At 37.1% G+C, this 19550-nt stretch overlaps 1 protein-coding gene across 3 annotated transcripts in view; it reads left to right on the top strand.

Annotated features, from left to right (window-relative positions):
* Positions 1-19550, top strand: part of LOC121423129 (protein Shroom-like) — a 96814-nt gene that overhangs the window by 56382 nt on the left and 20882 nt on the right. Inside the window, exon 1 of one of the 3 annotated variants that reach the window (XM_041618421.1) lies at positions 4661-5245. The exons of 1 other annotated variant lie outside the window; for it this stretch is intronic. The gene's annotated coding sequence lies outside the window, so the exon portion shown is untranslated. Of the gene's footprint in view, positions 1-4660; positions 5246-19550 lie in introns of those variants that run through there. One more of the 3 variants, XM_041618420.1, reaches the window with a different exon arrangement.

Here is a 19550-nt window from a genome sequence, read left to right on the forward strand (position 1 = left end):
ATGATAATCATTAAATGATGTGCTCGTAATGTGCATGTGATAATGTATGCTGCCAGTGTTTGTTGATGTCTTTGAGAACATGAAGGGTATTTGTTGAGGTTTTGGAGAGAATTATTCTTGCGCTGTAATCGCTGCAGCAAGGGTAGCTTTAGAGCTATCTGTCGATGGAATGATGTTAGCCTGTGTTAGATGTTTATTATCGTTGATTCATGTTCACAATTATCTTGTGTGCTTTTAATGTTGTATTAAGTATTTGATTAACTTTTCATAATTGACAATATTTTGGTCATATCGTGTTGCTTCTACATATAGGCCTATCAACATAATCATAAAACCATTATGCAATATTTTAGGGATGTTTCTTGAAGTTTTCCTATAAACCAATTTAATTCATTTATTTTGTTTGCCATTAAACTTTAGGAAAAAACATGGTGATAATTTCCATATTAAAGAATCATAAGTAGACCTAAGTGAGAACCCCAGAATGTATAAGTGTTGACTTGCCTAGTACATCCATACTGTAGAACACATACAATACAGGGGTAGCTTTTTATGTGAATATTTCTCAATTACAAAGAGTCCTCATTTTATTTATTTCTTTTTTGTTGTTAAAGGAGGACCTTTTGTAGCAGTTTAGGATTTAAATGCATGAAATCTCTGGGGAATGGTTATATTGTGCAGTAAGATGCATTCTGTTCCCATGGGCTTTTGATCAGTATAGAAGCAATTACCGGTATTATTCATGATTCAACCTCTATCTGTGGGAAATCATTCTGATCTGCTAGTAGGTTTTTACCAATTTTATCCTGATTCTTAGGGTTACCGGTACACCCTATCTAAATTTAATAATTTAGGATGTGTCTTTTTCTTGAGCCTCATATTATTACCATCCTTTGGTGTCCTTCCTTTTCCCATTAAGTGGTTAGATTGTTAGTAGGAGAGAAGGCACTTTGGTTTATTATACTACTTTTGTCAGCTGGAAATAAATTGAGTATATATCACAATCTTGAATGGCTACTCAGTGGTGGATCTTAGGTAGTCTGCAGGCACAGACCCTCATTGGAACTTTGATCAACAAGTGTGCCTCCACGCAAAGACTAGCACATACAAAACTTGCTGTTCCAATACAGGAGCCTTCAGTACACAAGGCATGAGTAGGCTGCACATTCAGACCCTTATTTCGAGTGAAGGGTTTGCCAAGCAGACTAGATCTTAGGGGGGAGGTAGGGGTTTAAACCCCCACCTCGGGATCCCTTATAAAATGATCTGAAAAATGGAGTGTGGGATCAAACTCAAACACCCCTTCCCTGTTTACAAGGATCCTGCAAGCAAAACACCAGTGGATCTACTTGTCAAACCTCCCTCAGCAAAAAGCCAGATCTGCCACTGCTAATTTTGTTTTGAATATATTCAGAATTTAATCCAGTAATAGTTGAAATATATAGATACATGTATATAAATTATAAACATGAACTGTTGTCTCTCTTTGCATCAGCATTGTTTAAATTACTAAAATACCAGCACACATAACTACTGGTATAAGAGGAATTCCACTTGCTCATCTGTACAACTCAGCTGCGGTAATCGGAACGGTCGTATCAGACATACAACCGTGCAAACCCATCTCAGAGAAAATCGACTTCAAAGTTTACTGTAATTTTCACACTTAGTTCCCCAGCCTTTAATACAACATAGTCATTGCTAGAAAAATAAATGGTTGGAAAGACCATGACGATTGCTTGACATTGGTATCTTTATTTTTACACAAAACCGAGGATCAGAGAAAATATCGCAAAACAGCTACATGCTTGTAATTTCGGTTTGAGCGGTTTAGATTTTCCCTGTACAAAAACACCATAAGGGATACAACAACCCTGACCGCGATTTCAATATGTTCGATCAGTCAAAACGTTGTATCGTTTTTTATGTGCAAAGTCAATGCAGTGCAGATATAACGTTTTACTGACCGCGCATTTGCATATCGTGTTTCCTATGAGATATGCGCATTTTATCAACAATTTGCATGGCATCGCTGTGAAAATCCCCTCGTATCTCACAAACTAAAATAAATTGCTGCCTAGAAATTTAGTTAATGAATAGAATAGGACTTGTACTTTCATTTTCTGCAAAAATCTTTAAATCTAGTTTTTTTTACCAATATTGACTGGCTGATACGACGGTTCAGATGGGCGCCGACGAACTGAAGTACTGTGTGTTTGAATGTTGAGCTAGTAGGCAAGAAGGCATCTCTCACTCGGTTTGTCTGTTATATTGCGCTTCTTGTTGACATATATCCAGAATTCAATGAAAGAATGTCACACAAATTCAAATACATATCTTCTAAGAGGCCCTAGGTGTAGATTACAATGAAACCGTGTTTACACAGTGACACGGCTCGGGGGTTCGACACGCGAGCCGTGCTCAACACGGCAATTTTATGCTGTGTAAACGCGATCAGTGTGATCCGCGAGCCGTGTCAAACACGGCTTTTTTGATCCGCCAAAATCGTAGGTTTCAACCCACGAGCCGAGTCAGACTCGGCAATTTTTTCGTGTGTAAACAGAAAGCTGTGTCGAACTCTCTTGACCAGGTCACTGCGCGCGCTTTCACTTTTGGCATTGTTGTTGTTCGCACGGACAAGATTCGATTCCGGCGGTGAATTTCCCGCGTTTAATTTGCGACGTCATAATTCTTCTTCCGTTCGAGATCCGCGAGCCGTGTTGAACTCGCCTTTTTATATGTACGTATAAACGCGATCTCTGATCCCTTCTTCGCAGTGTTCAACCCGGCTCGCAGATTCAACACGCGAGCCGAGTCAATGTGTAAACACGGTATGAGAGTACTTGGAGAAGGAAGTACCACTACTCATCTATCCCTTTAAAGAGAAATTCCAGTAGTTGCAGTAAACACTGATTTCATGAGAAAGTCTGTAAAACAAGGCTTAATTGTCAGTATATCATCGAGGATCTAGATCTGGTACAGTTATATTAACTGAACTTTGTGAAATCTTGAAATCTACGCTGAAAAATGTTCACACCGAAGATCCCCAACACAGATAAGCGCACGTGGGACAATGTATAATTATTGCTTAGAGCGTCGGGCCCGACGCTCTACCCGAATCCTGTGCTTATTTGCTGATTTCTCAGCAATTACACAATTTCTTCCAGAATCCTTTGGCACATGCGTTTTATTTATACAAACAGACACTTTGGTGGTCATTTCATTGGATTCTGTACGAACATTTTGATATCGTTACCAAAACTAGCATTTACCTTTTAAGATTGAAACTCCTCTCTCAATTTTTGAAAACCAATTTTTTGTTCATATCATTCATACATATGTAGGCCTATATTACATTGTAGTGACACCTTTTCTTCATTTTTTCTGTGAAACTGGAAATGATAATTTTTCTACAATAGTTTGAAGAACAATGCATTGAGAATCTTATCAGTCCACATACATACATGTACCATGACTAACAAATTTTTCACGCTGATTGAGAAACTTGGAATGTTGTTTAACACCAATATTTCCATGAAAGAATGTTACTTTGCATTGTTTTGATCTACTGAATAGGGAAGCATGTGAGTAAAATTCATATTGCAGAGGTTATATAAACAACTCCCGGTTTGAATAAAGTGAAGGTTAAATCACAAAGTCGTCAAAAATCTTTTCCCAAGATTGCCCATCCAATTGAAATACAAAGTTGTCCTTTGAATCGTTTTGAATGATATTTGTCACAACTTCTACAGTGCGTATCAAAAAAAACGGGACAGTTTTGAAAAGTCTATGAAAAATTTGTTTCAAATTATTATGTCTAATAAGATCTTATCTTTGAAATACCATTTAAAAAAATAAATTTTATTCATGCTTGAGTGAACACGGGACGTTTTTGTCGGGGGTTCAAAAAGAGGCTTGCGCCAAAATGGCAGAAATTAGAAATTTGATGAATAGACTTTTGCCTAATCAGCAGACTCCCTCTTAATGTTTTCATTATTTTTGCCATAATTTTTGAATTATGCTGTCAAATTTCATTTACAAACTTATTTATTTACCTGAATTCTATTGTTTTTCATTTAAACTTCTTTTACCTTTGAATTTTTCTTCATAAGTAAGAAAAGAAGAGACTTTTTGTCAACCCAAGTAAGAGGAAGTCTGCTGATTAGCAAGAACACCGACCATCATATTTATCATTTTATGCCATTTTGGCACAAGCCTCCTTTTTTACCCCAGACGAAAAAATTCCGTGTTCGCTCAAGCATGAACGAAACTAAAATATGTTAGTGGTATTTGAAGGATAAGACTCCAAAGCATGTATTGACACCAAAATATAGAGATCATAATTTGAAACGAAAATTTTATAGACTTTCATATCTGTCCCGTTTTTTTTGATACGCACTGTATGTCAACCTTTTTTCTTTCTACGATTTGACCACACAGGCTTGTAGCGGTAAATTTGTGCATTCTTTATTGAATCAAAGTGAAAATGAAACCAGAAAATGAAGTTAGAGTCCACTCAAGCAGCTGATAATTGCTCCCTTCGCCTATCTGGGACATCCTTTTCAATCTGGTCACTCTACTCATGCACAGACTATGCTCTTTGTTAGTCTTTGTATCAGACTCTTTATTGGTATACCCTGAATCACAAGAGACTACTCATCTAATATAGAGATGGGTGACTTGATAACTAACCTGCGGTAGATGAATTGAAGAGCGCTCGTGTTTTGATAAATCACTCAAGCACTCGTCTTATCTAGAATCGAAATGAGAAGTTATTTTCTGATCAGATAAAGGTACCACGGGTCTGCATATGCAGGCTAAATATGGAAAATGTACCATGCTCTCGAGAGCCAAGCCAATGTAGAGAGACTGTGTATAAACAGCGTATTATGTGTATGTGTGTGTTTACAGGTCAGATCGGAGGCTTTGTCACTGCTTGAATGCAATGAATATCAGTGGTCTTTTCATATGATTTTAAAACATGGTGTGGTGCTGAATCGGAAAAGAGTGTGGTTGGTGGACCGATGGCTCTTGGATCTAAAAAGTGGATGTGTGTTTCATGCTTTGCGCAGTGTTTCACCTGGTTAATTTGATTTGTTCTGTGGTCAGACACGTGTCTACAGAAGGATATACTATACCCAGGTAATAACTTTGTATATGGATGAATCAGCCGCTACCACCACCATCATGATCATGGAATATATCTCTCTCTGCCGCATAGTAGTATTATGGTTCTGATATTTGGGTAACTTCTACTTTTTATAATCTGACCTTCTGTGTCTGCCTTTACCAATACCATGCACTGTTATTATCTCATCATCAGTGTAATATTTGGTAACTGGTATATATGTAATGATATACTTGTCTGTTACTATATAGGGTTAGGGCCTATTCTCATTTTGCTGCATATTTTGAAAATATTTTAAGTCATGACAAATTCTATATCTTGTCAATATTGTGATGATACGCCATGTATACTACAAGGGAAACCATATTTTTGTCTGTTGTGATATGCGTGTGGAACCATGTATATGAATGGACTGGTTGTTGTACAGACATACAGGGGTAAATGCATACAGCCCAGGGGGTGTATTTTATCCCTCTCCAAACCTCCCAACAATGGAGCTATATATTTGGTTTCATTGTGCTCGCTGTACTTTAGAACAGGTAGACATGGTAGACATGATAGATCAGGGCCCCGTCTTACAAAGAGTTACAATTTTCCGATCAATCATAACTATGGAAAGCCAGTAAAGTCAACAGATAAAATGCATGTTGGTTCAAACAAATTCTAGACATGAATGTACATACATAAATTCATTGATTTCCTGACAATATGGTGTGTTCTTCTTTGTTTACAAAGGATATTTTGCAAATTTCTAGAAGAAAAATTATGACACTGATGGATTTCCATAGAGTTACGATTGATTGGATCAATCGTAACTCTTTGTAAGACGGGCCCTGATGTCATGCTTGTATTCTAGGGTTTGGATTGCAATATATTCAGCTTTGAAGATATTTTAGTGTATAGTAGGCCCCATCTTTTTCCCTGATTATATAGGCATATAGCAATTATAATGGATTAATAAAGTACATAAACTATTCAACAAAGTATAGGCCTACATGTACATTCTACTGCGCTATAAAAATTACAAGAACTCGTGATATACTTATTAAACTGCGTGAGTTACAAAAACTTGACACCTTAGAAATCCCCAATTTAGGGAAAAAACATGTCATGAACACATAATCATTATATATGACCTGAAAGAGTATGTTTTCCCAAATAATTTGATAGCATATTTATGTGGTATGTGTTAACGCTTGGATGACCAGGAGGTATTGTATGCAGTGATGTAAATTCTTAAATGCGCCAAAGGAAGGCATCACAAATCGCAAACTGTACACTTTCATCCAATTCAAACTAATTCTTCCTTGGCCATCACTGTATTAAATTTAAAGTGTAATACATCTCATTTGGTCTCTTCATTCATTTCTACATTAGTACCCTTTTTACACAGGATTTTCTTAGCCCCGGACTATCGCTAACCCCGTACTATCCTTAACCCCGTACCATTTATTTTCCTTTTCACACATGCCAAATTGTTATTGCTAACCCCGGATAAGGAATGCTTGCTTTTCACACACGAAACTCGCTAACCCCGGACTAGTGGTTTTTGTCGATCATTCGTAGTACAAGTACTTCACTCGTACACTTTTTACACACGCTAAAATTTTCTTAACCCCGTACTATAGGTGGGGCTAAATTGCCATTTAGCCCCACCTATAGTACGGGGTTAAGCTTAGCCCACTTTCGTTTTACACTAGCGATCTTAACCCCGTACTATTGCTCTTAGCACCGCAATTGCTGGGATAACCCTGCTTTTTTGCAGGGCCAAATAATCCCGTACTATAGGTGGGGTTAGCCCACTTTGCAAAAATGCTGTGTAAAAATAAAGTGGGCTAAGCTTAACCCCGTACTATAGGTGGGGCTAAATGGCAATTTAGCCCCACCTATAGTACGGGGTTAAGGAAATTTTAGCCTGTGTAAAAAGGGTATTAGTATGGTCAGTGGAGACTTTCTTGGTGCAGAATTGTGAGCAATTTAGATTTGCCCTGCCTTCTTTTATAGAGTGTACCTGTACGATAAATGGTGACGGGAGTCATTTGAAGTGCTTCTCAGTGAATAGATCCTGAGTGATTGTCAGTAGAGACACACTATTCTACCAATTCTTTCCTTTCACATTGTAGCTCTCAGATTGAAACTGCCATGAAACTCAGGTTTTTTTTTTTTTTTTGGGGGGGGGAGTGGTGTAGTGTAGGCCAATTGAACATTGAAAGTTGCATGTAGGCAGTGATTACATGCGTGTCTCCCCTTGTCATTGATAGATCACATTGTCTGGGTTGCACTACGTAAACATTCTTACCTAACTCATAAACATTGTATTATGGTCATGTAAATAGTGTTATATAACAGTTGTAGAAATGGACATGGGTGGTAAAGCCAGAGGTGATTTGTAACATCATGTTTCACTGATCTGATAAAAGTAACACACCTCATCATAGGGATGACTTGCTCTGTGTGCAAGAAACCATTCAAATGAGTGATATGAAATAGATTCACAGGTTCATCAATACATTCTTGTGTACGTCATGGGTTTGGCCGTTGGGGTCGCAGGGTTAATCAGTTAAAAAACAAAAGAACCCATATAATGATATTTCATCTCAAAGATAAATGCCAGTTGTGGTAATGATATCAAAATGAGTTCGTACAGAATCCAATGAAATGACCACCAAAAGTTTCTGTTTGTATAAATGAAAATATGTGCCAAAGGATTCTGGGAGAAGTTGTGAAACTGCTGAGAAATTAGCAAATAAGCACATGATTTGGGTCAAGCGTCAGGCCGACATTCAGAGCAATAATAATACACTGTACCAGTGTCCCACATGCGCTTATCTGTGTTGGTGATCTTCAGTGTGAACATTTTTCAGCGTAGATATCAAGATTTCACAAAGTTCCATTTATGTACTGTACCAGATCTAGATCTTCGATGATATACTGACAATTAAGCCTGGTTTTACAGACTTTCTCATGAAATCAGTGTTTACTGCAACTACTGGTATTTCTCTTTAAAGGTCAAGTCCACCTCAGAAAAATGTTGATTTGAATCAATAAAGAAAAATCAGACAAGCACAATGCTGAAAATTTCATCAAAATCGGATGTAAAATAAGAAAGTTATGACATTTCAAAGTTTCGCTTATTTATAACAAAATAGTTATATGAACGAGCCAGTTACATCCAAATGAGAGAGTCGATGATGTCACTCACTCACTATTTCTTTTGTTTTTTATTGTTTGAATTGTACAATATTTCAATTTTTACGAATTTGACGATTAGGACCTCCTTGCCTGAAGCACAAAATGTTAAAATAATGGAATTCCTCGTGTTCAGGGAGGAATGAAACTTCATTTCACATGACAATGATGAGAAAACAAAAATATTTCATATTTCATATAATAAAATACCAAAGAAATAGTGAGTGATGTCATCAGTTCCTCATTTGCATACCAACCGAGATGTGCATAAAACTGTTTTGTGAAATGAAGCGAAACTTTAAAATGTCGTAACTTTCTTAGTGTACATCAAATTTTGATGAAATTTTCAGTGTTATGCTTGTTGAATTTTTCTCTTTTTATTCAAATCAAGTTTTTGTTGGGGTGGACTTGTCCTTTAAACTGCCTAAATGATAGAGTTCATATGCTGGCCCATGCAACCTCTACCTCAATTGAAAGTAAACATATCTAGATAGGCCTATATGTCAGGCTGATTTCCCACAGGAAGCTAGCAGACAGGTACTTATACTCATCAGTATGCAAGGTTTTTTAAAAACAGAATAGGCCTATACCGCCTATAGGTCTAAATGTCTTTTTACGAACCAACTCTATGATGAAAAACTACTGAATTTGATTGCTTTATAAACAAATCAAATTCAGTATTTCAGAAAGCTGTATGTATTGTTGACCATATGGGTCTGTATACATCTGCCATGCTGCTGCATTAGTATATTGCGTGAGCTTTGTGGACTTGTATTGTGTTATGACATTGGAAGTTGACATCGCATGCTGTTATGACATGGCGCCATCATATTTACATCAATTGTTTTCATTGTAATATCAGTTGTTTCTTGTGAAAGGAAATTCCCAGGCTCCCCATCTATATGACAATCTTTTCCTTTTATTTCTACATAATAGGATGTAGGTCTATAATAGGATGCATTGTACGCCTATTAGTGTCACCAAGTAGCCCATTTTTGTTGATTTAGTAAAGGCATGGAGGTTTAAAATCTCTGTGGTAAAATTAGTTGTTCTTTGTCTGAATTCATCTACACGTGAGACCTGCCAACCAGTACGTTTTTGGCGTATTTAGTACATTTTTGCAACCAAAATTGATGTTTTTTCTTTAAAAATGTATTTGTATTCAGAGGTTGGCAGGTTTGACATGTCATGTAGTTGAATTATCTACCTGTAGTTACAAAAATGATTTCTAAATTCATGGGGTCTGATACCCCTTTCATAAACCCCATTAAAATGAATTAGGCGGCTAATAGCAGCATAATTTGGTCGTAAAATTGGAGGAGGACAAGAGTTATCCGCATTACTCTGATGCTGCTATTATCCGCATAATAGCAGCATCGGGACAAGATTTTGAGTTTATGAACGCATTTCCAAATAATGCGGATAATTGCCATGGTGCGGTCACAAGGTCACCCTTTTCCAACACAACCGCATCGGAGGGGGCGTGTCCAGTTGTCATGGCGATTATCCCCCTTTTTCAGGACGGACGCTCGTAAAAATAATGCGGCTTATTTTCGGAGTTTATGAACGCAATTTTTATTGAATTATCCGCATTACTCTTAGGCGGCTAATTGGAGGATAGGTTTATGAAAAGGGTATAAGTGACAAACAAGGGAAACCCTTTTGAAATAATTGATTTAGAACAAAATAAGCAATAGAATGATTGGTATATTGCTTCTTTCATCTTGTGTAGCTTGGAATTTGAATTTGAAATGAAATCAAAGTAATCAACGAAATCATTTATAGACTAGATGCTGCTTGTACATTAATATCATAGAGCTCTGTTAATAGCTCCATGTTAATATGTAGGTCTACTACATGTACAATAGTTGTTTTCTTAGAAAAGGATCTGGTGATGGGATTTCAGGTCAAAGATCAAAAGTCAATGTCCGCAGTCCACTCAAACAATACAGTATCATTTCAATCAGAAGGTAAACCAATGCTTATTTGGACTATCCAAACAGTTGGTTTTGTTTGGAGTGAATATATTGTGGAGCCTAAAGGTGTCTCTAGAAGTCATCAGAATTTTCCTGTAATGAAATTAAGACTATGATCTGAAATGAATTTTGCTAGAATTTTAGCATTTGATATTCCTCTTAAGTAATAGTACTCACTTGAATCTATTCTGTTTTATTTCAGTATGAAATTATTCCATTTAGTGATGAAATTATTCCATTTAAGGGTGCGTTTATGCGCCACTTTTTTACCCTACTAGAATCATGATCTCAAATCTCAATCATGTTTTAAATCATGATTCTGCAGAATCACAATTGCATTTTAGTCAAAGTGAAAATATTCAAATATAAAACACGAAAAAAAGGTTGTTTGGAAAGATGTTTCTGTAGAATCATGAAAATATTCAAATATGAAACACGGAAAATAAGGTAGTTTGGAAAGATGTGTCTGTAGAACCATGAACGAAAAATATAAAAAAGTATAATTTTTTATAACCGCAATTCTATGACGTCACTGTCGGGCTACTCCCGGCTCGACCCTTACCAAGTTCAAGGCACATGATTAAAGTTGGAGAAATTCGTATAATTTCACCATATCAGATACAAAATTAAACAACACACACGATCATGTGACATATACTGTAATGAACTAGAAGAGTGACACACACTTCAGGGGTAATTACTGAAACTTGAAATAGGCTCGATTCCCCCCCCCCAAAAAAAAAACAAAAACTTGGTACCCACCCTTTCTCTAATACTGTTTAAACTATAAAGATTTATAATGAACAGACGATCCCACTCTCTTAAATGGAGGTGTGGGCTGGGAAATGCTTCGAAGATATGATATGATGGATAAATGACAGATGAAATATGTGAATGTGAGAGGATAGATGGTGATAGCAGGATTAGCCAGGATTAGAATGAAATCAGTATACCTCCCACATGTTGTCTAGACATGGACATACTGAAATGGAATGGTTTGAAATAAAACAACATCTGTTTAAAGGCCCCGTCCCACTGCACTGATGAATGCAAAGGGGATGTAAAACATTTTTAAAAATCTTGCCATCCATTGGAAAACCCTATGCATCCATTGTGTACTCGTTGCATACATGTATGCGTTTCATGTGCTCTATCCATCGAGCATGGGTCCACTGTGATTTCATCCACGCAAAAAGTTTTGAGATGCACAAACTTTTAGAATGGATGAACTTTCCGCTGAATATGATTAAATCCACAACATATACAAGCAAGTGAGCAACCAATGTTGTATGTCTGTTATCATCTGTCAAACGTCCGCTGTATCCTCTTTGCATCCGCTGCGCAGTGGGCATCCTCACAACTCACATCCACTGCAGGTGAAAACGGAAAGAGGGAGGAAACATATAAGGTATATGGAACATCCATACATTGTTAATAGTACGTCAATGGATGTAAGGCTACGCATCTTGTATATTAAGTATTCAAAACCCCTGGTAACCCCTTCAGAGCTGTCATCTCCTTGAACATCCCTGCTACTCAACTGCCCACGTTCGTTCTTTTCCGTAATTCTGGAGCGTATAAAAACGTATTACCCACCTCCCACCCCCCAAAATGTTGCTCATCCGCTGTGTTGTTTATAAGTTTTGTGTCCATTGGCCAGTGGGATCAGGCCTTTAACATCTTGTCTTCATCATAATCATACAGACACTGATCTGAAGGAGGGGGGGGGGGGGTAGATTGGCATTTTGCTGAAAGTGATATAACATTGAAAAATCAAGATTTTGTAACTGGGAATATCTCCCAAGATTCTAACTCCAAATCATTTTGAACTTTAATCCTTGATGAAATATTCTGAATTTTATCTCTTTTTAAAGTCATTCTTTTAAAATGTCATATGAAACTTCAAGAGTTCAAGGAAGTTTCTAAACAAGGAAGAAAATTGATGAGGAAAAAATAACAAACAGAAAGTAGACAGCAAGTTCCTCTCTTTAATGTAGTGTAGAAAATTGTAACTGGTTTTGTAACAATGACTTAGTGCATGTCAACTTTATTAAATAAAAAAATATGAAATAAAGGATTTCAGTTAAAAGAGATTGGGGATGCTTTCTATTAAGTGAAGTACCTGTAGGTAGGCCCTACATCTAATCCAACAAATAAGTTTGTTTTTTTCAGTTTCTGACTCTGATTTGAAAAATCCCAAAATGTGTGTATTTGATTCTTCTTGAGATATATGTATCAAATTACTATGCTAACTGCAGTATGAGTATGTTGTTATTAGCCCATGTACCTAGTACATATAGGTCCATGGTTAGCTAAATCTTCTAACAATCTCCCAATGATTCCAGCTATTCAACAAAATAGGTGGTGCTGCACCATCCAGAGTTTGCTCAATCTTGAGATTTTAGATCTTGAGATTAATCTTCACGATTAATTTCAAGATTGAAGAAACCCCGTCTCCACCATCGCAATAAGAGCGATTCCTGCTCGAGCGAGGCATCGATGCATTATGGTCTGAGGCCGAGAATAAATATTCCAAAGTGCGTCTGCACCTACGAATTAGCGCGATAAATTGTAAAATAGCGCGCTATTTTGCAAAAATCCCAAGTTGACTTTGGATTGCAATCTCGACATAATTCTACGAACTAGCGCGATAATAGCATCTCCATTGCAAATAATCTCGAGATTGGTCAGATCGGGATAATTTGCCGGATCAGAAATAGCACGCTAATTTGAAAACTCGAGATGGTGCAGATGGCCCTATTGTCTTATTCTAATGGGTGCCTTATGATATATGGTACCTGTGGGAATTGAAGAGGGCAACATAAGCCAAACTTTTTATGGGGTAATATGACCCCTGCCTATAGGACATTGATCCTGTACTCCCAAACTTTGACCTTTGATGACCTTTTGTGAGTAGTTTTAAATGACATGATTTGGAAAAAAAAAATCAAACTTGTCATGAAGAGTTTGGGTATGAAGCCCAGGCAAGAAGCATCAAAATATTGTTTCATTCTTGTTGGTCATGCCATGGACCTACTATATGGTCATGCTGATAGTGATAGAAGATCAGTTCTTCTCTTCTCCTTTTCTTGTCTTCAAGATGTTTTTTACATGGCTCTCTTAGACCAGTTTCATACTGACAACCGAAACTTATTTAAAAGGTGGATTGCTATTTTCCGTTTTCAAGTTTGATGTTGGTGCTAAATAATACAATAGATTCCCTTCCCTGACTAAGACATCTAAATTACTTAATCCTAAAGGTGTTTTCATACTGAAGGTGAAGTGGAGTTACTCCGGATTGAGTTGATACGCTTGTACTGCGGACCGACATTGCACCCCTTTCAAACGGGCAAGCTCCGCAGCGGTGTATCCGCAGTCTTTTCCATGGTTTCCAAGCGAGTCCGCACCATATGTGTGGCGAGCGGAATCTCCCCCATGCGGTAATGAATGAAGTTACACGCGAGATAGGCAATAACACACTTCCGGTGCAGACTAGCTCTGTTAGTAACCTTGAAATGAGTTGAGTACTGCGCCTTGAATCCTGATAAAAATAATCCTAGAATTTTCATACTGCCCTCCAAAGTTGAGTAACTCCTTCTGGACTCCGGAATAACTCCACTTTGGCTATCAGTATGAAGTAGTATAATGTGAGTTTATGAGAATATTTCAAATCACATTATTGAAAGCTTGTGAGATCTATCCAAGGCAGAAGCTATTTCAAATGCTATCCATTAATATTACTATTGAATTTGAGGAGTGAGTACCATCTACAGATTTAGGGAATAGAGATGCTTTGGTTATTTTTTGTCTATCAAAGGGAATAATTGTAATAATGTGTTAAGGCCTACATCACACATCATTCTTGTTCTTAGATTTTTCTGTTTTCTTACAATCTAACTTGTTCCAACGGTTTCACCATGGATCTATGTTGTTATCACCATGGTTTCACTCACTCCCCTATTATATGTTAATGAAGAATGAGTAATGAGATGAGGAGGCTTTCTATGTAAATCTGATGAGCTGTTCTACTTGGAAAGTTAACCTCCATGACAAGCATCATCTTGTATGTTCACCCTGTCGCCTTCAAGGGCATTATTAAACAACATGTAAAATTATGTTTACGTCCTTCTGGCTTTTGAAAGACAATATATACCAATGTTAATGTAGGAGAAGGGAAATTGAGCTTGCCTAAATTCCTCCATGAAGGTGGATTGTTTATGCCCTGACGTCAATAGAAGTAAGAGGTTCTAAAGCAAGATGACTGGCTCGAATCCAACAACTCCATTGGCCTCTTGAGATGATTCCATTCACACGAGATGGTATACTGTACTATACAGAACATGATAGATGTGATTAAAACTCACTTTGAACAATATTAAAGATAAATTCCAGTATTGGTAACGATCTCAAAATGACTCTTTACAGAATCTAATATAATGACCACCCAAGTGTCTGGTTGTATGAATAAAAAATTTGTGCCGAAGGATTCTGGAAGAAATTGTGTAATTGCTGAGAAATAAGCAAAATAAGCGCGGATTTGGTCACTTCCGTCAGGTCTTTATTCCAACAATAATAATACACTGTCCCACGTGTTCCTATCTGTGTTGGCGATCTTCAGTGTGAACATTTTTCAGCGTAGATTTCAAGATTTCACAAAGTTCAGTTTATGTAACTGTACCAGATCTAGATCCTCGATGATATACTGACAATTAAGCCTGGTTTTACAGACTTTCTCATGAAATCAGTGTTTACTGCAACTACTGGCATTTCTCTTTAAACATATTTTAAGATTCTGAATCGACAGTGTGATGTGGAGTTATATTCTGTTGACGTCTGAATTCTGTAACATAGGTTCTATACATTGATCTCCCAATTTCAATATTCAACTGGTCAAGAAAGAATTGTGTAAGAGACCAAGGATGCTGCTTTCTTGTGCATTTAATTCTGCCTTCTTGAGATCATTGGGAATCTGACGTTCATAACCTGTAGGCCTATACAAAATTTCCATTAAATTATTCAAATTCAGCTATTTTGATTAATCCATTATTATTTTTCAATTACAAAAAAGAGCCAACAGGATATGATGCATTGCTGGTCAACAGGTGTAGATTGTTGTTCTCTCATGATAATGGCATCACAGTCCTGTAACACAAAGGTTAGCAATTAATTGTCCACGGTAGTCAATGCAATCAATTGTAAAAAGAATGTTCTATGATGATTGCTAACCTTTGTGTTATGTGACTGTTAGAGGGGAAGTTCACCCTGACAAAAAGTTTAGTGTAAAAAATAGCAGAAAAAATAATAAAAAATATTGCCAAAGGTTTGAGAAAAATTCATCAAATAATTAAAAAGTTATTAGAATTTCAATTATTTGGTTTGTGATGTCATATGCAAGCAGCATTCCTACATAGCAAATGGTAAAAATTCAAGGAAATGTCATTTTCTCAGAAAATCAAAAATGGTTTTCACTGTACCTTGCCTTTCGTATATCAATAGACAAATCATTTCACACCCGATCATGAATAGAAAACAAAATTAAGTCATCAGGAACCATACAAAATTTGAAATTCATGCATTTTATATTACATAACACATGGGGCAGCTGCTCGTTTATGACGTCACAAATCGAAAACTTTGAAATCTAATAACTTTCTTACTCTTTAACGGATTTTCCTCAAACCTTCACCAATATTTTTTACTATTTCTTCTGCTATTTTTACAACAAAGTTTTCTTCAGGGTGAACTTCCCCTTTAATGGTCTTTCCCTTGGTGTGAATGCACCCATAGGAGATGCGCAGGGTGTAGAGTTCAATGAACATGGATAGCGCTTTATTGCTCAGAGTCGTCTTGATGGTCGGTCGGTGAGATCCTACTCCAGGCAATATACATCTCACCAAACAGGAGATAGACAGGGGATTTACATTCAAAAGCTCATAGTCCCTCTTACAAATTATGCAGATGGGTTTGCGTGTATTCCCAACCCCTGTGGCTTGTTTGGCCAATATGGTTTACTCATATCAAAATATGAATACCGGGATGGTATCTAAGATAGGATGCATCACTTGAACTTGCACATACATGTGAATATTTGGAAAAATAAAGTAATAAGTGATTGATAGCTTGTATGGAAATACACCTGTACATCCATGAAAGTAGGTTTAGAAAGAGAATCATTTAAATAGTAAATTCAAGAGATAAAACAAAGTTCAAAAGAGCCAATTACTTAAGGTAAAGAGTGCAAGACTTTTTATATATTAGAGGTTTTTTTTCATTCATTCTGTCTCTTTCAAGGTTGTAACGTAATTTTCACTAATAATGTAAAACGTGATTTGTTTGGTATAGTTACTCTCATCTTGGAGTTTCTTATAGAGAGTTACCTACCATCATCATAAAACACTCTCGTATTGGGTAATTTATGATCATAGATATTGAGAGGTCTTCACATTCTTGCTGGTAATCATAATAAATTAATAGCCATGTAATATTGTCATCCATTACAACTACCCGTAGGTTTATACAGATATTCACTACATGTGTATCAGATTACTGAAGATTCATACAGTCCGACCTCTCTTATCTGGCCTCCCCTTATCCGGATCTCTCTATTATCCGGACGCACACTTGCCGAGATTTTTTTTTTTTTTAAATCTAGTACAGGTACGTGAGGAAATGAGATTTCAATCTAAACTCAATCCTATACATAAACCCACTCTGATTTCCCAACATAAAAATGCATAGTCACCCTACACCAAACATATTTTTAATGAAAATATCTCACCCAAATCACCAAAAGAACTTTAGGAATGATAATTTCCAGTAAATCAGGGTGCAGCGCAAACATTTCATCACGTTTCTCTTTTTGCTTCGCGGGAAAAACAACACATGTCTTGCTAGCTAACTTTAGGCCTCAATACGGACAGTGCCATCTATCATGTTTGAGCCTACAGTCAGTGGAACAATGGCTGACATTGCGAAGCTGCGATACCCGCCGCGATGATCTAATTTTAAAACTTGGTTTCATCGAGTCATTCACTTTCTTTCGAAATATGCTCGATGTATACCTCAGTCATTTTAGCAGGTAAATTATCCAAGAGTTTTGGCCATCGATCGATTTCATTTCAATAAAAAACACTGCCTATAATTTGCACTGACTCTGCAGTGAATATTGTCTTTACCGTACGCCCACTACAATAGTGCAGTGTAGCTACCGCCGGTGGCTTGGGGAGGCAGCCGGCAGCGCAGCTGCGTGTATTTAATATTGGGTCTCCCAGTTCCGGATAAATCCCTTATCCGGATTGGTGCTGGTCCCAACGTGTCCGGATAAGAGAGGTCGGACTGTACTTGAAGGTGACATTTCAAATCTTTTCCCCTAAAATTTGTTTTTCGTTGCACCCTCCTCCCATCAGTTGGTCTTGTTGAATGAATGTGACTAACTAAGGGTGTGTTTATGCTTCCATTGCGAGGACAGAATCAGCGATTTCAAACGTCGATTCAAAACGGCGATCGTAAACGTGATTCTGGGAGTGCTGTTTATGCTTAACTTTTCAGAGCAAATCATGATCTTCAGCTGGCTTCGCATCGTAAAGCGAGGTCGAATTGGGCGCGCCTTTTTTCATAAGGTTTTTTTCAGATTGTTGTTATTACGTGGAGTCAACTGTATTTGCCCGTGGATTTTCATCTCGCCGGAAGCATATACCAAATGACGTCATTTAAACACGTTTACGAACGTGGTTCTGTTTATACTTCCCCAGAAAGCCTGATTCTGGTCAAACAACATTTACAAATGATGCAGTATTTGGTACCCTGGGGTACCAAATGATAATCCGCCATTTTGTTGAATTATTTATTTTATTTTTTGCGCTGTACCCTGGGTTACCAAAAATGTGTGCAAGTATATTTTAATGTTTTGTACAGATTTTTTTTTCTTTTTAGTGATCTTATGTAACAATTGATGCATGCAAATGATAACTTTATTCTAATTTTCATGTTCTGTTCTAATCTTCACTGTGCAATAATAAGTTTTTGGACTATAAGCTAATCTTTTGTGTAAGTTAGCTGTCGAAAAGTATACTTAAATTCTTAAGTATAACATAATTTGTTTACTATTATTGGCACTAGATTGTATCAAAGAAAGGAAATTATCATTGTCCCCATTCATTGTCATGATTGTCGCACCGAACATACGACTGTGATCACCATGACAACAATGTAACTGTACACTATTACAACACGAGATGGCGCTGCACAACGCCGTACCCCGGGGTACTACGGTACCCCGGTGTACGGCGTGGTGCATCAAATGCACCTTTTTGTGAGTTTACGATCGGCGTTTTGAAACAGCGTTTAAATGAAAGTAAGCATGGACGCAACCGTGTTTTGGACTAATCACGTTTGGAAACGCTGATTCTGGCCTGAAAAGTGGAAGCATAAACACGGCCTAAATAGGTCAAAACAATGTAGTGAATGAAGGAAATAAATCAGTGTTAGATCATTAAGAGATAAATACCGAAAATGAACACTCCATACTCACTGTCAGCTAGATCTTTAAAAGCACTCTCTGTTTATGAAATAGACTGATATTATGTGAACCGGTAGTCAATCCTTCAAGCTCCGTGCTTAAGATTAAACAACTGTGCATATGGTCATGCGTCATGAGCTCGCCCCCCAAAAAGGGTGGTGCTGTTAACACACTTTGGCTTCGTGCTATAGTAATTCTTAATTATTTTCAAAACCATAGAAGCTATTCCAACAAATTTAGTATCATTTTAAAGCTGAATTAATAAGGGAATAGCCTGGAAAGTTTCATTGCTGTAGACTTTATAGAACTTGAGTTATAGCTCTCAAAAGTCAGGACACCAGAGGTGATGAGGGGTGGTGCCGGAAGCGGCGCCCCCGGAAGCGGCGCCGCCTGTACAAAGTCAATGGGAAAACGCAAATTTTGGTGCACTTTTTGGGAAAACATCAATATTTTTGTCAAAACTTGACCTAAACCTACAAACTTGGTATCAAATTAAAGCTAACATACTCTACTTTACTGTCTAATGATTGAAAAGTAGGTTTGGCCATGTCATAGACCTGTATGATAAGGTTGAAACATAAAAATCTGATAAATTTGCAATGTCTTAATTTTGACATTTCTTCCAGATTGGCACATATTTGAATGACAGTTATTGTTGGCACTAAACTTGCATCAATTACAAAAAAACACTTCGTACAATTCTGAGGGGATGAAAATAATGCTCAGTATTAAGGCAAAT

The sequence above is a fragment of the Lytechinus variegatus genome, chromosome 10 (genome assembly GCF_018143015.1).
Source record: "Lytechinus variegatus isolate NC3 chromosome 10, Lvar_3.0, whole genome shotgun sequence".
NCBI lineage: Eukaryota > Metazoa > Echinodermata > Echinoidea > Temnopleuroida > Toxopneustidae > Lytechinus > Lytechinus variegatus.